This window comes from Chlorocebus sabaeus, chromosome 4, assembly GCF_047675955.1.
Source record: "Chlorocebus sabaeus isolate Y175 chromosome 4, mChlSab1.0.hap1, whole genome shotgun sequence".
Lineage (NCBI taxonomy): Eukaryota > Metazoa > Chordata > Mammalia > Primates > Cercopithecidae > Chlorocebus > Chlorocebus sabaeus.
In genome coordinates, this window is record NC_132907.1 from 32,939,921 (window position 1) to 32,953,632 (window position 13,712).

Genomic DNA, 13,712 nt, shown 5'->3' on the forward strand with positions numbered 1-13,712 from the left:
CACAGAGTAGAAGCTAAAGTCCTTTCAATGGCCGATTAATGACTTATAACAAAGTCCCACATGATCTGACCCGCATTACCTGTGACCTCATTCATGCCTTACTAAAGTCACTCCTTTTAAACTGTCTGATTCCCATCTCACACAATACCAACTCCATTCCCCCTGCTTCCCCAAAAGATGGGTCACAAACTTAAATGTGAAAGATGTAAATGCAACTAAGTAAACAGTGCTGCCTTTTACTAATATAGATGGGTATTAGAGGAGATGCAGGTGCTAGGGGTGGGTGAAATTGATGACCTAAAAAAATACGGGGAGGAGTCAAAAGGGAGTTAAAAAAAGGAAATTAGATAATCCTTACTTCAGTTTTAGAGATAAATTAGGTAAACAACCAGTGGAAGTGATATGTGTCATTTAGAGTCCTCTGAGAAGCAGATGAGAGAGTTGGAAGTACAAGAGATTTATTGCTCAAGACAAAAGTGGGGAGGAAAGAGGACTGGGCACAGAACACTTTCAGACCAGGCCAGGTCCAGGTGGCTCACGCCTGTAATCCCAACACTTTGGGAGGTTGAGGTGAGCAGATCACTTGAGGTCAGGGGTTCAACACCAGCCTGGCCAACATGGTGAAATCCAGTCTCTACTAAAAATACAAAAATTATCTGGGTGTGGTGGTGGGCACCTGTAATCCCAGCTACTCAGGAGGCTGAGGCAGGAGAACGGCTTAAACCCTGGAGGTAGAGGTTGCAGTGAACCAAGATCACTCCACTGCCTTCAGCCTGGGTGACAGAGCAAGACTATGCTTCAAAAAAAAAAAAAAAAAAAAAAAGGTTAAAATTAAAAAAAAAAAAAATTGAAAACTTTCAGACCATGACACAGATTTGAAACCTAGGAAGGAAGTGGCTATGAAGCAGGACTGAGCAGAGAAACTCTCAGACCTTGATGCAGATCTAACAAAGTCTTGGTCAACCCTGTAGGGTGCTTCAGAGCAAGACTGCCCATTAGAGGAGTCCTGCACTGAGCCAAAATGGATATGTCCTATTACCCATGCCATGCTCTATCACTGGCTGTGGATTTCCCAGGAAATTCAAGTTCTCAACCCCAAACCCAAAGGCTCTGAAGGTACTAACAACTGCAGGTTGTCAGCTAACTGCATTCCCTGAAACTGGAATTCTTTCTTAGAGAGACATTTAAGCAGTGCACCTGCATGGCTGCCACAGCATATGAAAAAGAGGATGAGTTTAATAGGTGGTGGAAATGAAGAGTGAACCCCAGAGAGCCATAAGCAGCCCAGTCACCATCACAATCTGGGAGGAGCCTACCACTGCTGCATCAAGCTCTGCATCAATCACCATCTCTACAACATGAATAGTGAGGCTGAGACCTGGCAGCCATCCTTTCCCCAACCGCCTGTGGCAGCCCCACAACATACTAATACCCACTAGTGGGGACAAGATGATTATAGCAACAAAGGTTTTGGAGAAAGTAAAAGAGTTAATAAAACATTGATATGGTTTTATCAACAGAAAGGAAGTATTTCAGCCTAAGGAAGATGCATTTGAATGCCAGACTACTGTGAAGAATATGAAGAGGAAATGAAGGAACTGAAGAGGCTGTGGTTGAGGTTAAAGAAATGACACACCTAGCTATCAAATCTAGTTGGAAAAAAAAAGAAAAAAGAAATGAGTTACCAGGGTGGATCTCCATGCAATTACCAGTAGAATTACCACAATAATGAGAATGGGGGAAAAATACGTGCATATTCCAAAAGGTAAGACCAACACAACCATTCTTATTGTTGGGCATCTACCAAGATATTCCCACCCTTCTGGGCAAGGAGTGACTTAATGTACCATAACTAGGTGTACAAAAAACAGGTGGGCCAGTGGAGCAAAACACATACCAGGAATACAGGTCACAAATTCACATGGACCTCAATTTCCAAAGACAGCCTAAAGAGATTGGCAATGAGAGGATAAAGAAAATCAAGGAGGCCAGGCACAGTGGCTCACACCTGTAATCCCAGCACTTTGGGAGGCAGAAGTAGGAGGATGGCTTGAGCCCAGGAGTTTGAGACCAGGTTGGCAACATAGCGAGACCTCAACTCTATGAAAAAAATGTAAAAATCAACAGGGCGTGGTGGTGTCCACCTATAGCCATAGCTACCTGGGAGGCTGAGGTAGGAGGACTGCTTCAGCCCAGGAGATCAAGGCTGCAGTGAGCCATGATTGTGCCACTGCATTCCAGCTTGGGCAAGAGTGAGATCCTGTCTCCAAAAAAAAAGGAAAAAAAAAAAAGAAAAAAAAAAAAAATCAAGGAGATAACATCCAGTATCAGCAGTCTTCTCAATATTGGAAACTCTATGACCTCAACCAGCAGTGCACAAATCCAGAAAGCCTTAAATCACAAGTTTGCAGAGTCAAAAGCATCTGATCTAAGACTAAACTCTAGAAGTTGAGCAGGGCAGAACTGAGAATTATGTTGCCTTATCTCTACCATAATCCAGTTTACTCATCCAACAAGAAGTGAATATTAAATTCCAGCAATAAGAAATGAATAAACAAAGTCTTAAGCATTTGCTTTTTGCCAATTAATCAGATAACTAGAACCATCTACACTACCTACAATACCAATGCAGCATGGGGCTTTTATTTGCACCAAAAGACGTCTCTAAAAAATGTTATTTTCCTTTTAAAAACCAACTTTGCCCAATATGCCTTTAAATATTTTTTAATTGTCTTATATATGGCTTTTCATTGAACTACTCAAGTACCTCTTTTCCTCTTTTTAAATTGTAATACAAATTTACAATTTGTTCTTTTAAAATTTTTATTTTTTTCTTTCTTTTAACAAAGACATCCAATGATTTCAAAAGTCAAATAGTAAACACTTGTTAACAAAGGTGTTAAGTAATAAGAGAAACAATAAGAAGATACATGAAAAAATTTTCAAAGACAAAATCATGATATGGTGACAACATATAGACATAACAAAGTTTTAAGCCTGGATGACTGGGAGAATGATGGCACTAGGGGGAGAACAATGAGATGCTCAAGTCTCAGTTGTTAATAGGGATCATGCATAGATGTTAATAAGACTAATCAGGACTGGAAATATCTTTCCTTAGAAAATGCAACAATCTTTCCATGTGGCCTTCCAAATACCATCCCATTTCTCTGATCCACCTGAGAAAACTCCTGTACTCCATCTTCACTAACTCATTGCCCTTTGACTCTCTTTGATTCACCATTTACTTTACTGTGAATTATATCACATACACTTCTACATTAACAAAAAATAATAGAGCAAACACCTGTGTAACTACCACCAGCTAGGTTAAAAAACACTTCTGAAACCCCATACATTTCCCCTCTGAAAGATAACAACTGCTAGGCATGGTGGCTCACGCCTGCAATCCTAGCACTTTGGAAGGCTGAGGTAGGTGGGTCACCAGAGATCAGGAGTTTGAGACTAGCCTGGCCAACATGGTGAAACCTCGTCTCTACTAAAAGTACAAAAAATTAGCTGGGCATGGTGGTGTGTGCCTGTAATCCCAGCTACTCAGTAGGCTGACGCAGAACTGCTTGAACCCGGGACGTAGAAGTTGCAGTGAGCCAAGATCCCACCATTGCACTCCAGCCCGGACAATAAGAGCAAAACTATGTCTCAAAAAAAAAAAAAAAAAAGTACTAAAAGTAACTACCCTGGCATTTGAGATAATCATACTTTGTCTTTTCTTTATAGTTTTATCACCTTTAAATGTAACACACTCACATTTGAGATAATCATACTTTGGCTTTTCTTTATAGTTTTATTACCTTTAAATGTAACATACACTCACAAATCTAAACAGTTTACTTCTCTTTAAATTGCATATGCATGGATTAACACTACTTTAAGACTTATGGGGTTTTTTTTTTTTTTGCTCAAGACTATTTTTTGTGATTCATTTATGTCATATATAAAAGGTATATAACTTATTTTCACTACAATATAGTATTTAATTGCATGAATATATATTTTATCTATTCTACTATCGGACATTTGAGTTGTTTTTATGCTTCTGCATTTAGGAACAATGATGCTATGGACATTCTTACATATGTGTACTGGTACAAATGTGCAATAATTTCTCTAGAATATATAAGAGAAGAAATACAGAATAACTGAGTCCACATATATAAAACTTTTCTCTTCAGTGCCATGATGTTTCCTATCTATAGTAGCTGTGTGATAGTTTGCCTAAATCTCATGTGGAACTGTAATCCCTATATTGGAGGTGGGGCCCAGTGGAGATGACTGGATGGTGGAGGTGACTAGATCACTGGGGTGGATTTCTCATGAAGGTTTAGTACCATCCCCTTGGTGATGAGTGCTGTCCTCACGACAGTGAGTTCTGTTCTCTGGCTGTTTAAAGTGTGTGGCATCTCCCTCTCTGGCTCCTGTTCCCCCTTAGCCTTCATGAGGCCTTCCCAGAGGCTGAGCAGATGCCAGCATCATGCTTCCTGCAAAGCCTGCAGACCCACAAGCCAATTAAACCTCTTTTCTTTATAAATTACCTACTTTACAGCAATGAAATATGGAACTAACACACAGTATCTATAATGATTTGCAATCCCCCTAGCAATTACTCGACATTCATGAAAACACTTAATATTAGTCAGATTTAATGTATCAAATATGGTTCTAATTTCTCTGATTTAATGAGGTTTTGCCTATTTTTGTGCTTGTTAGCCATTCAGGCCTTCTGAGTACTGACTTGAGTGTTGGGGCCTTTTTCTTTTGGCTACTTCTCTACAGGAATTCTATATAAATTCTTGGTATTAATCTTTTGTTGTATGTATAACAAATATTTTCTACAAAGTTCTGGCTTATCTTTTCATGTTCTTTATGGTGCCTTTTGATGCATTTAAGTTCTTGATTTTAATGTAGTCAAATATTTGTTTTTCCATTATGGGTTTTTTTTGTTTTTTGTACATTATGAAATTTTTCCTAAGATTGAGATCCGTAAAACAGCCTCTTACCTTTTAAAGTTTTACAAGCCAGGTGTGGTGGCTCAGGCCTGTAATCCTAGCACCTTAGGCGGCTGAGGTGGGCAGATCACTTGAGATCAGGAGTTTGAGACCAGACTGGCCAACATGGTAAAACCCTAACTCTACTAAAAATACAAAAAATTAGCCAGGTGTGGTGGTGGGTGTCTGTAATTCCAGATACTTGGGAGGCTGAGACAGGAGAATTGCTTGAGCCCGGGAGGCAGAAGTTGAAGTGAGCCAAGATCATGCCTCTACACTCGAGTCTGGGTGACAGAGCGAGACTCTGACTCAAATAAATAAATACAATTTTACAAAACCTTTCATATTTGGGACCTTAATCCACTGGCATTTTGATATTTTTTGTATAACACAATTTCCTTTCCAGGACCATTTCCTGAAAATCCCCTTTCCCCTCTACTTATCAGCAATAATACCTGTGTCATAGTTCAAGCATACATGCATGAGTTTATTTCTTTATCCCTGAACTAAAATTATACTTAGTATTATAGCTTTGCTTATTATTAAGTCTTGCCATATAGAATAAGTCCTCCTGCCTTATTGTTCTTTAAGAGTCTCTTTGATCTTCTTGTCCTTTTGCATGTCTGTATAAATTTTAGAATCAGCTTGTGAAGTTCCAAAAATCATATAAACCAATAATCACGAAACACTACCTGTTGGGATTCTGATTGGAATTGCATTGTCTGTTTTGTTCTGGATTTTTATATCATTAATTAAGACTGATAGTGGCCAGCAATTTTCCTTTCTCAAAGCTACTTTTTTTAAGAGTTCAGCGTCTCACTCTGTGCCCAGACTGAAGTATGGTGGTGTGATCATGGCTCACTACAGCCTGTGCTCCTCCTGCTTCAGCCTGCCAAATAGCAAGGATTACAGGCATGCACTACCATGCCTAGCTAATTTTTTTGTAGAGACAGGGTCTCGCTATGTTAACCAGGCTGGTCTTGAACTTCTGGTCTCAAGCAATCCCCCTGCATCAGCCTCCCAAAGTGCTGGGACTACAGGTGTGAGCCACTGCTGCCAGCCTCTCATAACAATCTTATTCGATTTTGGTATCATGGTTATACCTTTTTTTTTTTTTTTTCTGAGACAGTCTTGTTCTGTCGCCCAGGCTGGAGTGCGACGGTGTGATCTCAGCTCACTGCAACCTCTGCCTCCCGGACTCAAGTCATTCTCCTGCCTCAGCCTCTTGAATAGCTGGGAGTACAGGCATGTGCCACCACACCTTGCTAACTTTTGTATTTTTAGTATAGACGGGGTTTCACCACGTTGGCCTCAGGTGATCCGCCCGCCTCAGCCTCCCAATGTGCTGGGATTGCAGGCATGAGCCACCGCGCCCGGCTGGTTATGCTAATCTTATAAAATGATTTTCTATGGCAGAGTTTTCCCTTTCCGTACTCTAGAATAGTTGTATTTGGTAGGCACTCGTTAAACCATCTTGCTTCGCGTTATTATAAGATCCAATTTCCTTAATAATTATAGAATTATTAATTTTTTATTGTTTTCATAATTATATTTTTCTAGGAGTTTTAGATAAAGTTTTCGTATTTTTGGCATCAAGCTCATAGTATCTGTTTAATGCCTCTGGCATCTGATATGATGTCAACATTTTCATTCCTAATATTTTGGTAAACTTTTTTCTCTTAATCTCACTTGGGATTTGTTCATTTGTCTTTTCCAAGAATAATCCTGGCTTTGTTGAGCCTTTTTTATTAGGTTATTATGTACTTAATTTCTGCTATTATTACTTCTTTCTTTCAACTTACTTTGGGCATATTTTACTGTTTCTTCCCCTTAAATTCTTAAGATGAATGCTTAAGTCATTCACCATCCTTATTCTTTGTTTTTTCTTTATAAGCAGCTAAAGCTACACATTTCTTTCCCGGAACTGCTTTAGCAGCATTTTACAAGTTTTTACATGTAGTATTTTCGTTATTGTTCAGTTCCACCTATTTTTCTAATTTTCATGATTTTTTGTCTCATGAGTTATTTAGAAATATTCTCAAATTCCACACATGGGAGTTTTCTAGGTATCCTGTTAATGATTTCTAAAGGTGAGATAACTGACCAATCAGGACAGACAGAGCCACAATAATTTGCATGACTTACCCAGTGCACAGTGGCTGAATACCCCTGTATTTCTACCATAACTGTACTGGGCTGCCTTCCTTGACGGAAAATTTCTTATAAATCTAGCTCTAGGAGCAAATCAGCCCCGTTTAAAAACCAGCATTTTTAAGAGGAGCCACACAAGTCCTTGTCTTCAAACAATGGAACTGACTCTGACTTTCCTTTTTTAAAGTCTCTTTCTCCCGCATCATCCTACAGGAATCACTTTTGACATCCATGCCTGCTTCAGCCTCACCCATCTCTTAGAATTCCTGTTCCATTACTAATCCATGATCTTGTTTTTGAGCTCAGCTATGCCTTTTTGGTTTCTTCTTATGTGTTTGGGACAGAAGGATGCCAATACATGAACTTTAGTGTACTATTTTGACCAGAAGTCTCAATCCATCTTCAAGTCATAAGTCATATTCACAGCAAATGAGGTCAGATTTGAAAATTCTAAGTTTACATTGTTACATAAAATCAGTACTACCATATAAAAGATAACTTATAGTTTCAAAAACTCTATGGCTTTTTAAAACTTAAAATCCAGAGACATATTTAAAAGTTTTCCATTTTAATTCAATCTAGTTGTAAAGATAAATTAGTATAGAAACTGTCATGTTAGAAGTAAAACAAAACACTTGCAAAGAATTTTTTTGATTTTTTATTAAAATATATTTAATTAAAAATAATACCCACTGTGGCACTCTCCTCCATTGAGAGGGAAAAGGTGATGAGGAGGGGCTGGCAATGCTCACCCCTAGGAATCCGGACAAGGCCTGCCTCCCAGGTTCCCCTCTATATCCCCAGCTTTCCAACAGGCTTTGACCTCCAGGCAATTGGTTCAAAGTTGCAAGTGCTTGTGGCCCTCCTTTGAGCTCCTCCAGGCCCACCCGTGTACAGAATTCAAGGGCCACCTGAACAAACTCCGTGCTTTTTCTCATTCTTGGGATCCTTCGTTCATGCTACAGAGAGGATCTGGGGGGCAGAGTGGAGTCTCCACTAGCTGGGGTAAGAGAGGAAACGGACAGTAATGGGGGACAGGGCCAAGAAGAGGGATGGTGATGAATACTCCAGAGCAGGATTGGGTAGCAGGGCACTGGGTCACTCAGCATGTATAGCCCTTCCAGGCCCAGTAGCTCCATGCACAGTTCATCTTCTAGCCCTAGCCCCAACTCCAACCCTGCTACTGACACCTCAAAGCCAGCCACAGCAGCCAGGGTTGCTGCAATCTCCTTAGAGAAACCTGGGGAGGAGTCTCCTATGAGGATGATGTTAAGACTTGAGCCACAGCAGCAGCAGTGGGGGGTCAAGTTCTGGTGGTTGAGGGTGTGGGGATCCTGAGGGCCGGCCACGGGCCCCTCACCTTCTAAAAATCCAGGCCCTTTGGAAAAGCCAGGGGGATCCATCACCAGGCTGGTTTATGGGCTCTCCATGCTGAACTGCTCCAGTTCCCCAGGCTGAAGTCACTCATTGGCCAGTGAAGACTTGCCCAACCCCAGGGGGCCGAGGTGGGTAGTATTCCATAATGCAATTGCCTGCCCAGGGGCTGCCCACCTGCACTGAGCAGGCCTGAGAGGGCAGGTCTGGCTGCTGCAGAGACTTTGAGGTATGTGGCTGGATGTGCAGACTACTGGTCTCCAGGGGGACACCCTGAGTGTCGGAAGACAGGGTGGGTGACATTGGCAAAAACTGTTTAGGCCGCTGCTGTTGGGACCTTCTGGCATCAGCTGGACCCACAGGCAAACTTAGGGGGCTGAGGGGTACAAGGCAGTGGTCGGGGGGAGGCCCAGGAGTAGAGGTTGAGTAAGTTAGGGGCAGATGAAGAGTAAAGTGGAGGACGAGAGGAGGAGGAGGAAGAGGAAGAGGGAGAGGGGGAGGAAGAGGAGGATGAAGAGAGGGAGGAGTGGGAGGGCCAGGGTACTTAGTGAGGGGTGGCCCAGGAAGGTAGTAGGCAGGGCATGGTGGGCCAGGGAGGAGGGAGGTAGTGAGGGGTGGCTGTGGGAGCCCTGAAGATGGATCTGAAGACTGCTCAGGGAAGCCTGGAGATCGGGATTGCTTAGGGAGGACCGCAGGGATGGGTGGCTAAGAGGTCAACAAAGTCCTGCTGCATCATGACCTGGGCCCAAGACCAGGCCCAGGCCCTCACTAATGCCCAGGTGAGTCATGATGTGAGTCAAATTGGAGGTACTGTCGCCCCTATTCAGACTAAGGTAGGCTGTCTCCTCAGGGTCCAGGGGGGTGGGCAGTGCTGGCGGAAAGTGCAAATTGGTGAGGTCAGGTAGGGACCTCCTCCCATATCCAGTATTCGTGGCAGGTGGGAGGACAGGCACATTGACAAGCTGGCCAGGAGATGGAAAGATATTAATTCCAGGGACTTCATTAAGACCAGGGTCAAGAGGAAGGTGATGACAGCGTCTAAGTATCCCATGGCTTCAGCAAATGCTTGTCACCTAGGAGAACTTCTCTTCAATAGCAGGTACTTTGGAGTCCATTTTACCACCCAGAAATGTTGGGTGGGCAGGATGCTGGGAGATGTGGGGCCTCAATAAGTATCCTGGGAACTGGGGTTCACCACACTTGTGTGAAGGGCAGAGTCAGAGCTTGTCCTGTTAAATGCAGATGCTGGGCAAAACAGGTACCCCTTCTCTGCAGGGAAATTGTCCCAGGGATAGTCCTTAACCAGCTGGACACTTGGGGAGGAGATAAGTAGGCAGGACTATAGGGAGAGCTGTCAGTGTGGTAGGGTATTGGCAGAGAACCACCATACCAGGAGCTCCTTGTTTACGGCAGGTGCAGTTTTTGGGTGTGTAACTGGGTGGAGCCGATGTCCATTATCATCTCCTTGAGGTCCGCTGCGTCCTCAGCCTGACACTGCTTCTTGCAGCATGATCTCACTAAACTTGCACAGACTGAAAGCCAACGCTGTGGCTGAACAAGGCTCATTTGCCCCTGCCCCCGATGTCACCATCTTCCTCCCCTGTTCCTTCCTGACACCCTCACAGTACAAGCCACTGTTCCTCCCTCAACACCTCCCAGCATCCTACTCCAGCCGAAGCCACTGCCGCCTCAGCTTCACGAAGAGTTTTGGAAAGTACAGGCAAACCCTGCAGAATAGCTCCCCAATCATTATTTTCCCAATAGAACACCTCTTGGTTTTTAACACCAAAACCTCCTAAAATGTACTTTTCTCACAATGCAAGATTTTTCTGGCCAATATTTCTGTAAGGAAAGATTTATATTTGTATGTGACAAAACTCAATTGGCATTTTAAATAAAAGAGTGTGCAAGAAAAGTTTGGAGCTACATTCCAAATATAATCGATAGACTGTTAGAATCACAGTAGACATAAAAAATCATGCCAAGTTATCAAAGTGATACAAAATGTAGGTACAGGATGATGCTTTTATCATATTCAGTACCAGCCATTTACTAACACAGTTTGCTTGTCCTCAATGTATTTCTATAGCCTCTCATATGTTTGTTTAGCCTTTGTTTTGTTTATTGCTGAGTATCTAAATATTTAAGAAAATGCTGAAGAAAACAGTGGGAATGGGCAAAAAGCAATTATAATGGAAGAAAAGATTTTACTATATATAAACCTGATCTGTTAATCTCATTGTTTATTGATCACACATGATGATATTTTACTTATACAAAGGTAACTAATAGTGGTTAGTTACATTTCTGAATGTGGTTAGGGAGTTCATGTTGATATGACTGCCATTTTTTCCCATTTAGTCTACCTTCAACCATTTGACCTAAAAAAATGACAATCTCATATGGTTCAACTTAATATAAAAGTAATGTTCACCCCAAACTTAGATGTCAAAAATTTATAAAAATAAAATCTGCTAAATGAAACATAATAAATATTTTGAAATATAATCTTTAATCAAAGACATTTTATGTTCAGCTCATTTTAAGAAATATTTTTTACCTCATTTAAGGCTCAACTTTTTGTGATGGTGAAATTAAAGGGAAAACAGTTCAGATCTCAACTTTTTAATATCTGTTGGTAAATATCAAGACACATGATTTTTAAAAAGAAAAAAGCCACAAATGACTGAACAGAACATACATGCAAATTTAAGCCATCTTTGCTTCAGTGAATAAAAATAAACACATGGAATTCATATTTCAAGACTTTCTAATCTTTAAGATAGCTACTTAAGATCTGGTATTAGTGCTATTTGTCATAAAAGCTCATATATTCATTGAGCTGTCAAAAACAAGTTTTACATGTTGACAATTGCCTTTTGGTCTCTGAATACAGGATCCTATTATATGTTTTCTAGTTCACAGCTGAGTTCACAGCAGCTGTGAGGCTAAGAAATGCCAGCAACCAATTAGGCTGGCATAAACCTTGTCTAGCATATAAAGTATAATTTGGTTGCAAATGGAGGAGACAAGAGCCAAAATAAGTCAGCCAAGAATACTAATAAAATTTCATTACAAGTATTTAAAAGTCAGAATATTAAAAATCTAACAAAATGTATTTTATTAAGAGGATATAGTAGAACGTTAGGAAAAATACAAAAAAGCAACAATCAATTCTTTTCAGATCCAAGCAGTTTTTTAAAAGGTTGCAGTTGTTTCTGACATACTTAGGATTACAAACTCTATTTTTTTTTTCTATTTCTAACTACCCTAATCATAGGATTGTGATATATGACCATACATATGCCAAGTCTTCCCCCAAAGTGAACATTATTTTTATCAGTTCCCCTTTAGATGTTTCTATGAAAATTTCTCTTCATACTTTTAAGATATTAAGACCTTTACAATTTGTTTTTTTTTCTTGAGACGGAGTCTCGCTCTGTCACCTAGGCTGGCGTACAGTGGACGATCTCAACTCACCAGAACCTCTGCCTCCCAAGTTCAACAAGCAATTATCCTGCCTCAGCCTCCCAAGTAGCTGGGATTACAGGCATATGCCACCATGCCTGCAATCCCATAAAAAGAATTTTTTTTCTTTTTAGACAGTCTTGCTCTTGCTGCCCAGGCTGGAGTGCAATGGCGTGATCTCGGCTCACCGCAGCCTCTGCCTCACCGGTTCAAGCGATTCTCCTGCTTCAGTCTCCCAAGGAGCTGGGATTACAGGCATGCGCCACCACGCATAGCTACTTTTGTAATTTTAGTAGAGATGTGGTTTCTCCATGTTGGTCAGGCTGGTCTCGAACTCCCGACCTCAGGTGATCCGCCTGCCTTGGCCTCCCAAAGTGCTGGGATTACAGGCATGCGCCACCACACATAGCTACTTTTGTAATTTTAGTAGAGATGTGGTTTCTCCATGTTGGTCAGGCTAGTCTCGAACTCCCGACCTCAGGTGATCTGCCTGCCTTGGCCTCCCAAAGTGCTGGGATTACAGGCATGAGCCACCGCACCCTGCCTAGACCTTTATAAAAATTTCAAAACCTAAATATGTATAAGAACAACAACTTAAATTATTAGCAAAAATAAAACTTCAGTTATAAGATTGTTTATAATGGCTATTTCCAAACCCTTTGAAGTTGTTTAAATCTGTTTTGTTTAAAGTATGATAAATTAAAAATATAACAAATCAATGCTTTATAAAATATTACTACAAAAAATATAATTTAAACATTTTTACACATATTTTTAAAAAGTAGTCACTGGTGATTCACACGAATACAGCCATGTAAAGAAAATTAATAGGAAAATCTAGTTTACATGCCAATAAATTAAAATATATAGTGTATCTATTCTTGATAAAACCTCTAGCAACCCCTTCCATTTTTAATCAGAATACCACCAAATAATTTAAAAGCATTTTTAATAGACTTTTTAAAATATGCTAATAAAACTAATTATCTCCTGTACCTCTCAAGCAGCAACTAAGAGGAAAACATGCATAAATATCCATTCTCAGAAGAACAAAGAAATATTACTCTGAATTGTAAAATCACACATTCAGACCAAGTGTCTGGCAGAACAATGTTGTTTCCAGAAGAAGAGTACAATAAATAAGCTTATTCAAAGTGGTTGGTAAACAGACACTTTAAGGAAATACTTTCTTCCAAGTCATTCCGCACCAGATAAATTATCTTAGAACACACTGACGGTAAAACCTTTGCCACTTCATATCAGGTGATTGATTAAAACCTGTCTTAAATAACAGGTTTTCCATCTTTCTTTCTTTTTTGAGACAGGGTCTCACTCTTGCCTAGGCTAGAATTCAATGGTGCAACCTTAGTTCACTGAAACCTCTGCCTCAAGTGATCCTCAAGTGATCCTCCCCCGTCAGCCTTCCGAGTAGCTGGAACCAGAGGTGCCTGCCACTACACCTGGCTAATTTTTATACTTTTTGTACAGGCCGGTTTTTGCCATGTTGTCCAGGCTGGTCTCAAACTCCTGGGCTCAAGTGATCTGCTATCCTTGGCCTCCCAAAGTGCTAGGTCTACAGGCATGAGCCACTGTACTGTGCCCGGCCCCATTTTTCTTAAATGATAATTAGATACATAAAATAGTGGTTCCAATCAATTGTATATTTAGTTATTAAAACAACTACCACCATAGAATGCAAATTCAAAAATTGTA

At 40.7% G+C, this 13,712-nt stretch overlaps 1 protein-coding gene and 1 pseudogene across 6 annotated transcripts in view; both read right to left on the reverse strand.

Annotated features, from left to right (window-relative positions):
- Positions 1-13,712, reverse strand: part of KIF2A (kinesin family member 2A) — an 84,119-nt gene that overhangs the window by 46,065 nt on the left and 24,342 nt on the right. The gene's annotated exons all lie outside the window — the stretch shown is intronic.
- On the reverse strand, positions 8,079-10,223 carry LOC103222116 (CREB-regulated transcription coactivator 2-like; annotated as a pseudogene).